This window comes from Dasypus novemcinctus, chromosome 3, assembly GCF_030445035.2.
Source record: "Dasypus novemcinctus isolate mDasNov1 chromosome 3, mDasNov1.1.hap2, whole genome shotgun sequence".
Lineage (NCBI taxonomy): Eukaryota > Metazoa > Chordata > Mammalia > Cingulata > Dasypodidae > Dasypus > Dasypus novemcinctus.
In genome coordinates this window covers 133041931-133055655 of record NC_080675.1, presented here as the reverse complement: position 1 = coordinate 133055655, position 13725 = coordinate 133041931, and the positions used below count along the sequence as shown (strand labels likewise).

The following is a 13725-nucleotide window of genomic DNA, read 5'->3' as shown; positions in this document are numbered from 1 at the left end:
AATGCAAGCCAGTTTTAAACCAATGCCGGCCTGGCTTCAAAACCCTGACCCTTAGCCACTATGCTGCAAGGTATGAAAAAAGGAATCAAAGTCAGGAAAGTGATCCTCGAACTTTTGTTGCTAACCTGCCTGTTATTGGCATGAAGAACAATACATGGAAGGAAAAAGAAAGCTAAATAAAGAAACTGAACTGACCATTATACCAACCTCAAGAATCACTTTTGCAGCCTAGGTTGAGCTATAGAACTTGACTAAGTTCTAGCAACCCTTCTAAGATTTCTTTCCCTGCTCTTGAAGAGAACAGACTCAAGAGAGGCCAAAGAACCACACTATTTTCCCCTGTAAGTCAGAGAATGCTGTTTATTGAAAGGAGAAAGGTGGGGTAACTGATGACTGGCCTGATTGATGGTAAAAATCAGGTTGGACTGGGAGAGAATGGCCTATTCAACAAATGGTGCCTGGAGAACTGGATAGCCATATGTAGAAGAATGAAAGAGGATTACCATCTCACATCTTATACAAAGATCAACTCAAGATGGATCAAAGACCTAAATATAAGAGCCAAGACCATAAAGACCTTAGAAAGCAGTGTAGGGAAACATCTACAGGACCTTGTAATAGGAAATGGCTTCATGAATATCACACCAAAAGCACGAGCAGCAAAAGAACAAATAGATAAATGGGACTACCTCAAAATTAAAGCCTTCTGCACCTCAAAGGAGTTTGTCAAGAAAGTAAAAAGGGAACCCACACAATGGGAGAAAATATTTGGCAACCATATATCTGATAAGAGACTTATAACTTGCATATATAAAGAACTCATATATCTTGAAAACAAAAAGATAAACAACCCATTTAAAAAATGGGAAAAAGACTTAAACAGACACTTCTCTAAAGAAGAAATACAAATGGCTAGAAAGCACATGAAAAAATGCTCCAAATCTCTAGCAATCAGGGAAATGCAAATCAAAACTACAATGAGATACCATCTTACTCCCATAAGATTGGCAGCCATGAAAAAAACAGTAGAATACAAATGCTGGAGAGGATGTGAAGAAAGGGGAACACTCATCCATTGCTGGTGGGAATGCAGAAGGATCCAACCATTCTGGAGGACAGTTTGGCGGTTTCTCAAAAAATTATCCATAGATTTGCCATATGACCCAGCAATACCACTGCTGGGTATATACCCATCAGATCTGAAAACAAGGACACAAACCGATATATGTACACCAATGTTCATAGCAGCATTGTTCACTATCGCCAAAAGTTGGAATCAATCCAAATGTCCATCAACAGATGAGTGGATCAATAAAATGTGGTATATACACACAATGGAATACTACTCAGCTGTAAGAACCAATACACTACAATCGCACGTGATAACATGGATGAACCTTGAGAATCTTATGTTGAGTGAAGCAACTCAGGCATTGAAGGACAAATACTATATGACCTCAATGATATGAAATAAGTTAACTGCCTCAGAGAGCTAGAGTCTGGAAAAGTGGCTTACAGGAAATCGGGGGGTGGAGGAAGGATGTGAGTTAATGTCTGCAGGGGTGGAATCTGTGATGAGCTGGCGGTAAGTATGAGCACAAAGAAGGGACAAAATGGGGGCAAGGGGTTACCTTCGGGTGGGGTTTTCTGGGTTTGAGGGGGGCTGGGGATGGGAAGAGGGGTAATATTGTCCAAGAAATAGGTGGGAGGGAGGGGCAACATACGAATATGGGAGAGTGTCAGAAGTTCGTTGAGAACTAAATGTTGAGTAAAACGTATCAAAGTATAAGTAGGAGGGTTACCTGGTTAGGACGCTCAGGGGGTATGGTCTGATGCGTGACGGACTCCGGAGGGAATAGCTGAAGGCTCATTTTGCCAAGGTGGGTTCCACCATTGGGTGGGGTGGACCCATATATCCTGGGGAAGACTAATGCCGTTGAATAGAGAGAACTGTATCTCTCGTGAGAAAGGACGGCTCCCAGGGTATTAGATTGGCAGGCGTTGTGGGCCCTAAGGGGAGGGGAAAATGGATGTGGAATGGATGGAACAAAGGTAAATAAGGGGGCAAAAGAGGAGCTATGTGAGAGTACACGAGGATGAATATAAAACAGCTAATATTACACCAAAAACATATAGGGGACGACAGACTAATAATGAAAACCATAAGACAAAACATAGGATAACTAAAAAATTTAGAAAACTGTACAGCCTAAAATATGGACCACATAGTAAGCACAAATGTCACCTTGTTTGAAAACTATAGTGTTGGAATCTGTACATCAGTTTCAGGAAATATGATATGAATAAGTTAAAAGATTATTGCTGTGCAAGGGGAAAGGTTTTATGGTGGATCTGGGGAAATACTATATATTGTATATATGAATTTCAGTGATCTAAGACTCTTCTGAAGCTGACATTATGTTGGGATTCACTTTACGGGAAGTTTTGGATCACAGAGTGGTTCAACAATGGCAGCGGAGGAATACTGATATGGGATGTTATTGACAGGATATATATGGTTGACAGGGAGTTATACAGGGCATATGCCCAGGGTATATGGTAATGTCTATATATACTCATAGTGGAAACAAAAACAACAGCTGGGGGGGTACTGGGCTCCTGGCCGGGGGGTCACTGTTGTGGGCCCTGGGAGAGCAGCGGCAATCCTCCAGGTGCAACGGCAAGAACCAAGAAGGAAGGAGGGCCCAACAGTGGGCTCGTGATACTAATGGTTACACTTTTGAGCCTATACACCTGCAATAAGAACAAGGCCTAGAGTAGCATTGTGCCTGGGGGTTTCCTCCTGACAGCCTGCATGTTACTCAAATGTGGCCACTCTCACAGCCAAACTCAGCGTGTAGATGCGATGCATTCCCCCCAGCGTGGGACATGACACCCGGGGATGAGCCTCCCTGGCACCGAGGGATCACTACCACATACCAGCTGAAGAAGCAACTAGAAAATGACCTTGAATTAAAGATTCAATGCGGAACAGCAGAATATACCTGTCTACATATAATGACATGACTTCGGGAAGCTGTTTGATCTAATGTAAGGGGGAAATGGAAAGGAGAAATGAGATTATAAGGCTGTGAGTCTCTAAAAAAGAGTCTGGAGGTTGTCAGAAGGAATACCCCTATGTACAACTGAACAGAGTCTAAGAGACAGATAAGGTAGATACAACCCCAGGTATTGGTTCTTTTGAGGGATAAAGAGACCCACGGGTTCTATGGTCATGGCAGAAGGGGTTCACTGCCATGACAGATAGCCCTTCTTTGGAGCTGGTGTTTCTGCGTGATGGAATTGGACTCAGAGGGGATCTCTTTTCACAAGACTTGCATGCTACTTTATTGGAATTGTAGTCGGTGCTGGGTTTAAGAAATATGTAGGGGATTTGAATCTCTGGACTGATAATATGACACCCAGGCCCAGAGCCCCAACAGACTTCAGCTCCTACACTTTGATTTATTGGACTTACTCCACTCAGCTAACATGGAGTTGAAGAAGGTCAACCACCACAACATGGAGCCTAGAGTGTCTACAACTGGAAGCGGGAGGAGTGCATCCAGTACCCATATGGAATCTAAGCCCTCACTTGACATAGATGTGCAATGGACACAACCAATCCAATGTCCACAGAGAAAATGTGGAATGGGTGTGGGAACGGTAGCCATGGTGGCTGCTGGGTGTGGGGAACGGGAGGAAGAGATGAGATGTGGAGGCGTTTTCGGGACGTGGAGTTGTCCTGGATAGTGCTTCACGGACAATTACGGGACATTATAGATCCCCCCAGGGCCCACTGGATGGAACGTGAGAGAGTCTGGGCTATGATGTGGACCATTGACTATGGGGTGCAATGATGCTCAGAGATGAACTTACCAGGTGCAATGGATGTGTCATGATGATGGGAGAGAGTGTTGCTGTGGGGGGAGTGGGGGGCGGGGGCGGTGGGGTTGAATGGGACCTCATATTTTTCATAATGTAATTTAAAAAAATAATAATAAATAAATAATTTTTTTTAAAAATCAGGTTGGATAATTACATCCAAGGCATCTCCTTTCTACATAGGGTAGGTTTTTGGTCATCCCTGTTGCCTCACCTCTGCAGCTGGCCTGTCAGCACGACCTTGGAACTACCTCACAGCTCCGGTTTTGCCCTCAACCTGCTTTGTGCTGTGAAGCTTATGCTAGGACGTTCATTTCATTCCCAAGAGGAGAGAACCGTGTGAGAGTCAGCTTTCTTAATGCCTTCTTGGTAAAGTAGAATGAGCCTTTTTTTTTTTAACGTAGCTAAATTGAATTTGGTGTAAGTTTAACACTTAAGAGTGCGAGGAGGCGACATTAAGAAAATGAAGTAAATACAAAAGGAGAGATGACAGGTTGGGATGGCATCCGAGCCACTGACTCAGCATCCACAGACTCCAGGCGGGACTAAATCAGGATGCGGGCAAGCGCAGCCTGGTTATTCAGCGCTCATCCATCTGGACCTGCAGCAAGCTGAACTCACTTTCTATCTATAGCATCCCTCATTTTGATTTTCCTTTTTAAAATTATTTCCCAGGATTCTTTGAGGTTAGCCACAGACGCTTCTCTAACTGCTTCCCACCCCTCTCCTTGACCCCCATCAACTTCCTACAGGGGTCCTGGGCATATCGCCAGAGGAGCTAACGCAGCGGCCCAGGACAGCGCTTTGCAAACTTTCTAGCTGCTCACTCACAAAAAGAATCTTGACACTACTAACCTGGCAGGGGAGAGACCATGATCACGAAGGTGGTTTTCCCAGGGCGGGGCTTGTCCACTGCACTCCGGATGTGCTGACCCCTGCGATTTCCCCAAATGCAGGAAACTCAGCTGCATAATTTGTGGTCGTGGGGGACTGCGTTCATGCTCTCCCCTAATAAGAAAAGAGAAAAAAGAAAGGAATCTTGACAAACTATACCCTGATGGTATGGGTTGAATTATTCTTTTTATTAAAAAAAAGATACGTTGAAGTCCTAACCCACAGGAACTTCAGAATATGACCTTATTTGGAAATAGGGTCATTATAGATGTAATTAGTTAAAATGAGGTCCTGCTGGAATAGCGGCCACTTAATCTAATGGGACTGGTGTCCTTTGAAGAAAGAAGAGACCCAGGGGTACAGACAGCGTGGGGGGGGGGCACTGAAGACGGAAGCAAGACTGAAGCCGTTTACCCACCAGGCCAGGAGCGCCAAGGCCGGCCGGCACTCGCCAGAAGCTGAGAGCCAGGACACGTTCTCCCCGGCGCGTTTCAGGGGGTGCACGGCCTGCTGGCACACCTTGGCTTCAGACTTCCAGCCTCCAGAAAGGTGAGAAGATCAATTTCTGTTGTTTCAAGCCACCCAGTTTGTGGCACTTTGTTACAGCAGCCTAGGAAACATACATTCCAAGCACATTTTTAAATTGACATCTAAAATTTTTCACCATAAGTTCGAATTGTTCCAAAAGATGTCATTTCTTGAGTAACGGTATTTTTAAATAGATCAGTTACAACACTCTTTGCGATAAGTCCAACGTCCTCCAAGCACCACAGCTGATACCTGCTACCCAGAGTCATTATGCAATTCAAGGAGTTAATAGATACCAAAGAGATGCTCAGTGCCCAACGTGCAGTAAAGCCTGTGCATTTACTGTATCCATGGGTATATGTGGAGATAGAAAGAAAGGGGTGGAAATGCTTAGCAGTAAATCTTGGTTTGGAATTGTAGCAGGGGATGCTGATGCCCTACGCCTCGTGCCTCAGCCCACGTTTGACTTCTCTGCAGTTGTGGTTCTCAGCTTCTGCCATGCTGACGACTTAACACCTCATGTGGCTGCATCTCCTTGCTTCCCTGTCAAGGGCATTCACCAGCACAAAAGACCTTGCCGACACTGTTGCTTAGACACAACCCGGAACTGCCGCGGTTGACCCTCTGCTGACAGGGGTGCTGGAGGCAGTGGGTAAAGCCCCTGGTCTTGCCATCCTCTGCCGGGATGACTCTGAGGCTTGGACGTGGTTCCCCAGAAGGTTGCCAGCAGGACTGAGCTCTGGTTGTGCAGGGTGGTGCCTGACCTTCACGGCCACCACTGCCCTTTGCCCCTTTCCTGTCTCACCTTCAGCACTGCCTCATTTGAGCCCCCTGAGATCCCTTCCCAGATAAACTACCCACACCCAATTTCTTCTCTCAGGATCTACATTTGGGAAAACCCAAACCGTGTCTGGGATACATGGGTGTTCATGAGAATGTTCTATTTTTCTACTGTTTTAAGTTTTTAAAAGTAAATAAATGCACGTTTTAGATGATTTAGAAGAGCAGTCCCATGGCATGGTAGGGCCTTGTGCCTTCCTGGCCTAACTCATGGCATACTCTGTAACCTACTGGATGTCCCTTAAGAAATGCCGTTTCTGCTTAAAAATACATCTTTGATATTGATTTTTGTTTTTCTTTTGTTTTAGGAGGTACCGGGGATCAAACCCAGGACCCTGTACATTGGAAGCGAGTGCTCAACTACTGAGTTACATCTGCTTCCCTGTTTGTTTGTTAAATGTTTTTTATTACAGAAGTTGTGAACTTACAAAGCAATCATGCACATGTGTACAATTCCCATGCAATACCCTTTCACCAACATACCACACTGTGGTGGAACGTTTGTTACAGATTTTGAGATAGAACCATCAGACTATCACCACCAACTATGGTTCATTATGTACATTTGGCACACTTTTTCCATATACCTCCATTATTAACACAGTATGTCTTTGGCATTGTTGTAAGAATATTACAGTATTGCTGCAAACCACTGTCCACAGGTCACACCAGTTGTATTTTTCCCGTGCTTCACATTCCCACCACCCTGCGGTAGTGACGTACATCCGCTGTAGCTCACAGAAGGACACTCTTGCCTCTGTACCATCAACCGCAATTCTCATCCACCTCAGGGCTCACTGTGTTATTCAGTTCCTATATTATTCTCTAGCTTTCTTTCAATTGGCGTTTATATCCCCAGACCACCCTTTTCAGCCATAATCCCATTTATAAACCAGTTGTTACTCACTATAATGTGTTACCATCAATTCTATCCATTTCCACACTTTTACAGTCAAGTTAATTAAAACTTCTACATATATTAAGCATCAGTACTCCTTTGCAGCCCTCCTCTTAACTGCCTAACAATGTAGGTTTTAAATCCATGCATTTATTTTTCATATTCAGTTTATATTAGTCAGACCATGCAATAATTGTCCTTTGGTGTCTGGCTTACTTCACTTAGCATAATGTCTTCAAGATTCATCCATGTTATCATATGTGTCCCAATTTTATTTCTTCTTACTGCAGCATAGTATTCCAGCATTTGTACATACCACATTTTGTTTATCCATTCATTGGTTGAGGGACACTTGGGTTGTTTTCATCTTTTGGCAATTGTGAATAATGCCGCTATGAACATTGGTGTGCAGATGTCTGTTCGTGTCACAGTTTTCAGTTCTTCTGGATATATTTCTAGTAGAAGAATTGCTGGATCATATGGCAATTCTATATTTAGCTTCCTGAGAACTGCCAAACTGTCTTCCATAGAGGCTGCACCATTTTACAACCCCACCAACAGTGATAGAGTGTTCCTATTTCTCCACATCCTCTCTAGCACTTATTGTTTTCTGTTTGTTTGTTTTTAAAAAAATAATGGCTATACTATGCAGTATGAGACAATATCTCACTGTAGTTTTGACTTGCATTTCCCTAATAACTAGGGATATGGAACATTTTTTTCATATGCTTTTTGGCCATTTGTATTTCCTATTTGGAGAAACGTCTATTTAAATCTTTTGCCCATTTTTAAATTGGACTGCTTGCTCTTTTACTGTTGAGTTGCATGTTTTGTTTTTAATAGCAAGAGGTTCAAGAATTTCTGTAGGTCAGAGATCTGATGCAGCTCTCACTGGGCTAAAAATAAGGTGTCAGCCGGGCTGCATAGCTTTCCAGAGGCCTCAGAGAAGGATCTCTTGTCTTCTCTTTTCCAGCTTCTGGAGATGGCTCACATTCTTTGGTCTATGGCCCCTTCCTCCATTTTCAGGACTGGCAATGATAGGTTGAGTCCTTTTCACATCACATCTCTCTGATCCTCTTCTTCCATCTGTCCCTTCTTCCATTGTTAGGACTCACTGGACCCCTTGGATAAACCAGAATACTCTACCCATCTCAAGGTCAGTTGATTAGCTATATTAATTGAATCTGCAACCTTAATTACCTTTGCCAGATTGACATATTCACAGGTACTAGGAATTAAGATGAGGGCATCTTGGGGGGAAGCACTATTCTGCCTACCCAGCCTCATAACACCTTGACCCCCAGCTCTCTTCCCCAAAGACAATAAGAACACCTGGGAGACAGTTGGGATTCCCAGGATCACAGGTTTCCAGGCATTTGCCTGATAAAATGAAAACCGCTATCCCCCAATCATTTAAACAGAAACTCTTGGATGCTAGAATAAGGGACAGCAGGTAATGGCTTAGAGTGCTGTTCACAACTTTAGGCTTAAGTGGGAATAATTGTACATGTCCCCTTGTTCATTTCCCCTAAAATAAGGAAATGAGGTATTGATTCCTAGGTTCACAGGGTAAATGTGCTTAATTGATCTCACTCACTTTTTAAATATTGCGAAGGATTTTTCTCCCTGTGAAGGGTTCAGGGAAGACTTTCCTGAGCTGGTTCAAGGCTAATTTTAATGCTAGCAGAGGAGAGTCCAGAGAGGCCTGAAACAACTTTTGCTGGAGACTCCACCCTGCCAGTCCCATCCACGACACTCAAAGCCTCCTTCTTGGGGATGTGGCAGGTGTGTGGGGGGGGGATGGGGGGCAAGTGCCAGCAGACAAGGCGCAGAGCAGGGGACCTTTTCCAAAACTGTGTTTTCTTTGGTCCTGAAAACCAGACTCCAGAAGAAGACCATGAATTCTGACTGGAAGAAACAGCTGCCCCTTGGCAAATACTTCCAACTGCTTCTCAGACCCACAATGCTCCAGCAAGTCTTTTCTGTTCCCAACGAAATTCCCGAACTCCCTGTACCTTCATAAACTAAACCATATGCCCCAAACTTCTCAGCTGACCTCTGCTTCACTCAGTCCCCTTCTCCTCTGATGAGCCCCGCTTCTCTCTCCAGCATTATCTCCACACCCAGGGAGGAGCAGAGAAACTGGACCCAGACACAGATGTGCATTGGGAGCTTCCCCCAGCCTCCCCCCGCCGCTCCCCTCCACCCTTCCTGTTTCTCTCCATCCCATTCTCTCACCTTCTTCTCACCAAGATCCTCTCTTTCTCCCTATTTTCTCCTACCTACTCAGGCAAGAACTGCAGTCGAGTCCACCCATAGGCACAGAGCTAGGAGAGACAAAGGAAAGCTATTTTATTCATCTTGTGGTGAGGGGAGGGAATTTCACTCCTATGAGGGTGGGAGGATGAAAAAAATTCCCCCCTCTTTCATCTTTCCCTTGCTCTGAAGAAGTGGGTGCTGGTTTGTTGAGTTTGAGGACAGCTGTATAAATTCTCATTAATCCTCTGAGTAATTTCCTTCCTCTGTTAATGCTTCCAGCTGAATTGTCTGTAAACTTTTCTTAGTGGGAATTCCAGTGGCCCCTCCTGGAAGATGCACACCACTTCTCCAGTTCTTGGAGTGCTGCTCTGGGTTTCTCAGGGCCTCACGTAGAAAGAGCCTGTCCCTCAGGCCTGGCCCCCGCCTCAGAGGCTGTTCCCAGAGTAAATCTGGTCTTGCTTCTGTGCTTTGTTTACACCCCTCACTTCCGATCTGTGGGACAGGGCTGTGGGCTCATTCATTGTGTAAAACCATAGAATAAGGAAGCTAATATAATTCAACATAACTGCCAAAAGCCAAATGAAGTCTAGTGAAATATTTACACTCAAGAAACAGACTTTTATACTGTTGTTCTAACTTCTTACTTTTTAAAAACCTTTTATTGGACGCAGATGTGGCTCAAGTGATTGGTTTCCATCTACCATATGGGAGGTCCAGGGTTCAATTCCTGGGGCCTCCTGGTGAAGCTGAGCTGTCCCGAGCCGAGCACTGTCCCAAGTGGCAAGCCGGCCAGACCGGAGAGCTGGTGCAGCAAGATGACACAACAAAAAGAGACACAGAGGAGAGACAATAAGAGACACAGCAGCCCAGGGAGCTGAGGTAGTGCAAGAAACTGAGCACCTCTCTCCCACTCTGGAAGGTCCCAGGACTGGTTCCCAGTGCCATCTAAAAGAAAAGACAAGAAGACACAGAATGCATGGCGCATGGACACAGAGAGCAGACGGGGGCAGGAATAAATCTTTTTAAAAAATAACTTTTTATTGAACTATATCATTCATACATGAACATCCATAAACAATAAGTGTATAGCATAAGTTGTGAACTTACAAAACAAACATGCATATCATCATACAGGGCTCCCATACATCAGTCCATCACCAACACTTTCCATTGTGAAACAATTGTTACAGACTATGAAAGAGCATCATCAAAACATTAATACCATCTAGAGCCAATAATACCAACTATCGCCAATATCTTACATTTGGTGTATTTTCCCCCAACCCACCCAGTTAATGACACCCTGTATTAGTTTTATCTACTTGTTATAGTTCATGAGAGATGTTCTCATATTTGTTCTGTTAATCACAGTTCATCTTCCACCACAGGATTCATTGTGTTACACAGTCCCATGCTTTGTACAATACACTCAAGGTGTACACTGAGTGGCTCTCGAATTCATCACTGAGTTGTGCTGATATCACCTATGTCATCTTTAGAATGTTTTCATTACTCTAAAAGAAAAAGTCTATACCCTCTTTTATTATTATTATCTTATATCCTCTTGTACCCTGTATTATCCCTTAAAACTGATATAATATCTTTGTCATTGCTGCAAAAGTACTGCAATATTACTGTTAACTACAATAACTTTTAAAATGTTTCTTCAGAACCCAGGATCTGGAAACCTTTCTCAGGTGAATTAGTTACCCATTGCCCTATTGGCTCTGGTCGCCAGAAAGGACATGTAGTTCTTCAGTCACTCTGGTTGTTTGTCACAGTCCCAGGGCTCGGACCCTTCTCCCCCTCCCCACCCTCATCCACTGCCCTGGGGTGGGGGGAGCTCGGAAAGGAATGGGGGGAGGTGGGACTGAGTAATGCTTAATGGTTAAGAGCTCAATTACTTACTTGTGTCAGACTGAATTTAGCTAGTTCCACTAACCTCTCTAAGCCTCAGGTTTTTTTGGTAAAATGGAGCCAATAATAGTATTGATATTTTCTGTACTAATAATTTCTGTACTATAATAACAGTAATGATACTGGTTTTGTACTAATACTCTGTACATTTATAATTTCTGCACTAATAATACAAATATAGTAATATGTGTGCTACACATAATTCAATAATGGTCATAATTCTGTACCAATAATACTTTCTGTGCTAATAATTTCTGTCCTAGTACTTATAATTTTCTGTTAAATGAGGCTAATAGTATGGCTGCTGTTATAGAGTTATTCTGAGCATGAGATAAGGAAAAACAATATGGCACATAAGTGCTTAATAAATGTTAGCTATTATTATTATTGGTGCTGTTGTTTTGTTAGTTCCCTAATCCATTTTCCCCTAGCCCTTGAACCCAAAGAAACTGGAGAATAAAACTTAGAAGCGGCTTGTTTCCAGGTCAGTCTTGGTACAGGAAGATGGCCCCTGAGAGAACGAGTGGGGAGGGGAGAGCGGCGACCTTCCCCGGGGGACTCCAGGGGACCCTCCCTCCCGTGACCGAGGAGAGAACTGGATATGGCAGAGGGTGGGATGGGTTAGGGGTATCTGTTCCCTCTCTGAGTGGAATGGGAACTTCACTCGGAGGAGCAGGGATGATGGTCAGGAAGGAAGGAAGGGGTCTGGCCTCTCCTTTGCCTCCGTCTTGGGGAGGCAACTTCTGGCTTTGCCCCAGGGAAAGGCGTCTTCAGGAATAACGGAGGACGCAGGCCAGGGAGATCCCGGAGAGCGTCAGGTCTGGCTGGGAAGCGAGGACCTCAAACCTTTCACGGCTGAAAGTGGGCCCCCTTTGGGAAGCGAATGAGAGGGAGTCGACCCTTCTACTAGTGTCTCCTTCACTTCCCTTTTAGGGATGAGCTTCCTGCCTGGACAGGGGTGGGCTGATTTGGCTTCCGGTTGGCCCTTTACATTACATTCCCCCCACCCACCCCCACTGAGATGACTCTCTCATCTGTTTGCTCGTTGTTCTTGCTCATTTTCTGCTAGTTGCTTTTGCTCATAGTGTGTTTCTTCTTTAGGAGGCACTGGGAACCGAATTCATGGCCTTCCATATGGGAGACAGGTGCCCAATTTCATGAGCCGCATCTGCTCCCTGCCCATTTGTTTCTTGCTCGCCATCTGCTAGTTGTTTTTGCTCATTGCCTGCTCGTTGTTTGTCTTCTTTAGGAGGCACCAGGAACCAAACGTGGAACCTCCCTGTGAGAGGCAGGGGCCCAACTGCCTGAGTCACATTTGTTTTTAATTAGATTTTTAGGATTTCTTTTTGTTTTCTCTATCTTATTCTAAATGAAGCCATTCCTAGAACTATTTGGCATAGAAGCCCATGAATTAGAAATCACTATTTCACATGTTTTGAGAAGTAAAAGAAGAGAAGAATCAACTTGTCTGATTTCCCCACCACCTTGATTCTCCAGTTCCAGGCTGGTAGTGCCCAGTTCTGTGTCCTCATAAGCCTGAAATATGAAAATGCTACTGCAAACTTTCCCTCCAAGCCTCCTTGAGAAGCAGAAGTATGATACCCTCCTGCTGGTTTAATTCAATGCTCATCTCTGAATATTGAGAACTGAGCTAGTATAATCTACACCAAACAAATCCGCTTTTTAGTAAAATAAAAGATAATGTAGGATGATTCATTTACATGAAAAGTCTAGAAAAAGCAAATTGTAGAGACAGAAAGCAGATTGATGGCTGTCTAGGGCTGGGAGTAGGAGTAGCAATTAACTGAGAAGGGATGCAAAGAAATATTTGGGGGGGAAGTGGAAATATTCTAAAACTGTGGTGAGGGTTGCACAACTCTTTATCTTTATTACAATCATTGAATTGCACACTTACAATGGGTGAATTTTATGGTATGCAAATTATGCCTTAACAAAGCTATTTTATTTTTGTTTTTTAAAAGATAAAGTAGGTAATATTTCCATTGTGATGCGATAGTGGTTAATATCTCCATTACAGGCCTAATTCCACATCTTCCTAACCATGTGAACTGGAGTGAATTACTTAATACTCCTCAGTCTCAACCTCCTCATCTGTAATGTGGACGATGATAATGCGTATCTAATCAAGTGGAACACCAATTAAATGAGACAACTTACATAAAACACTTGGTGCAGCAGCTGGCATAGAGTCACTGCTTCTTAAAGCAGTTTATTTTCTCCTAGAAATAGAAGTCTCAGGATGTCCTGTAGGGAGGTGTGAGTGTGGATTATTTCTTGACTTTGGGAGGGAATTTCATTCTTACATCTCTGGACTTTCCAATAAGAAAAGAATGATCTGGAAAGAAAATGCTACTGTGAAGTTTCCAGACTCCTGTGCCCACCAATGGCCCTGTCGCAAATGGTCCCAGAATTCTACTCTCCCTTCCTGGGAGCCCAGGACAGTGACTTTCCTCTCCTGAGCCAGGCTGTGAGCACAAAAGGAG

The 13725-nt window shown here is 43.9% G+C and overlaps 1 non-coding gene across 1 annotated transcript; it reads left to right on the top strand.

Annotated features, from left to right (window-relative positions):
* Positions 1–4732: 4732 nt before the first annotated feature.
* On the top strand, positions 4733–4896 carry LOC111762844 (U1 spliceosomal RNA). The gene has a single exon (XR_002795854.1). It is a non-coding gene; the product is annotated as a U1 spliceosomal RNA (small nuclear RNA).
* The last annotated feature ends 8829 nt before the right edge of the window (positions 4897–13725 follow it).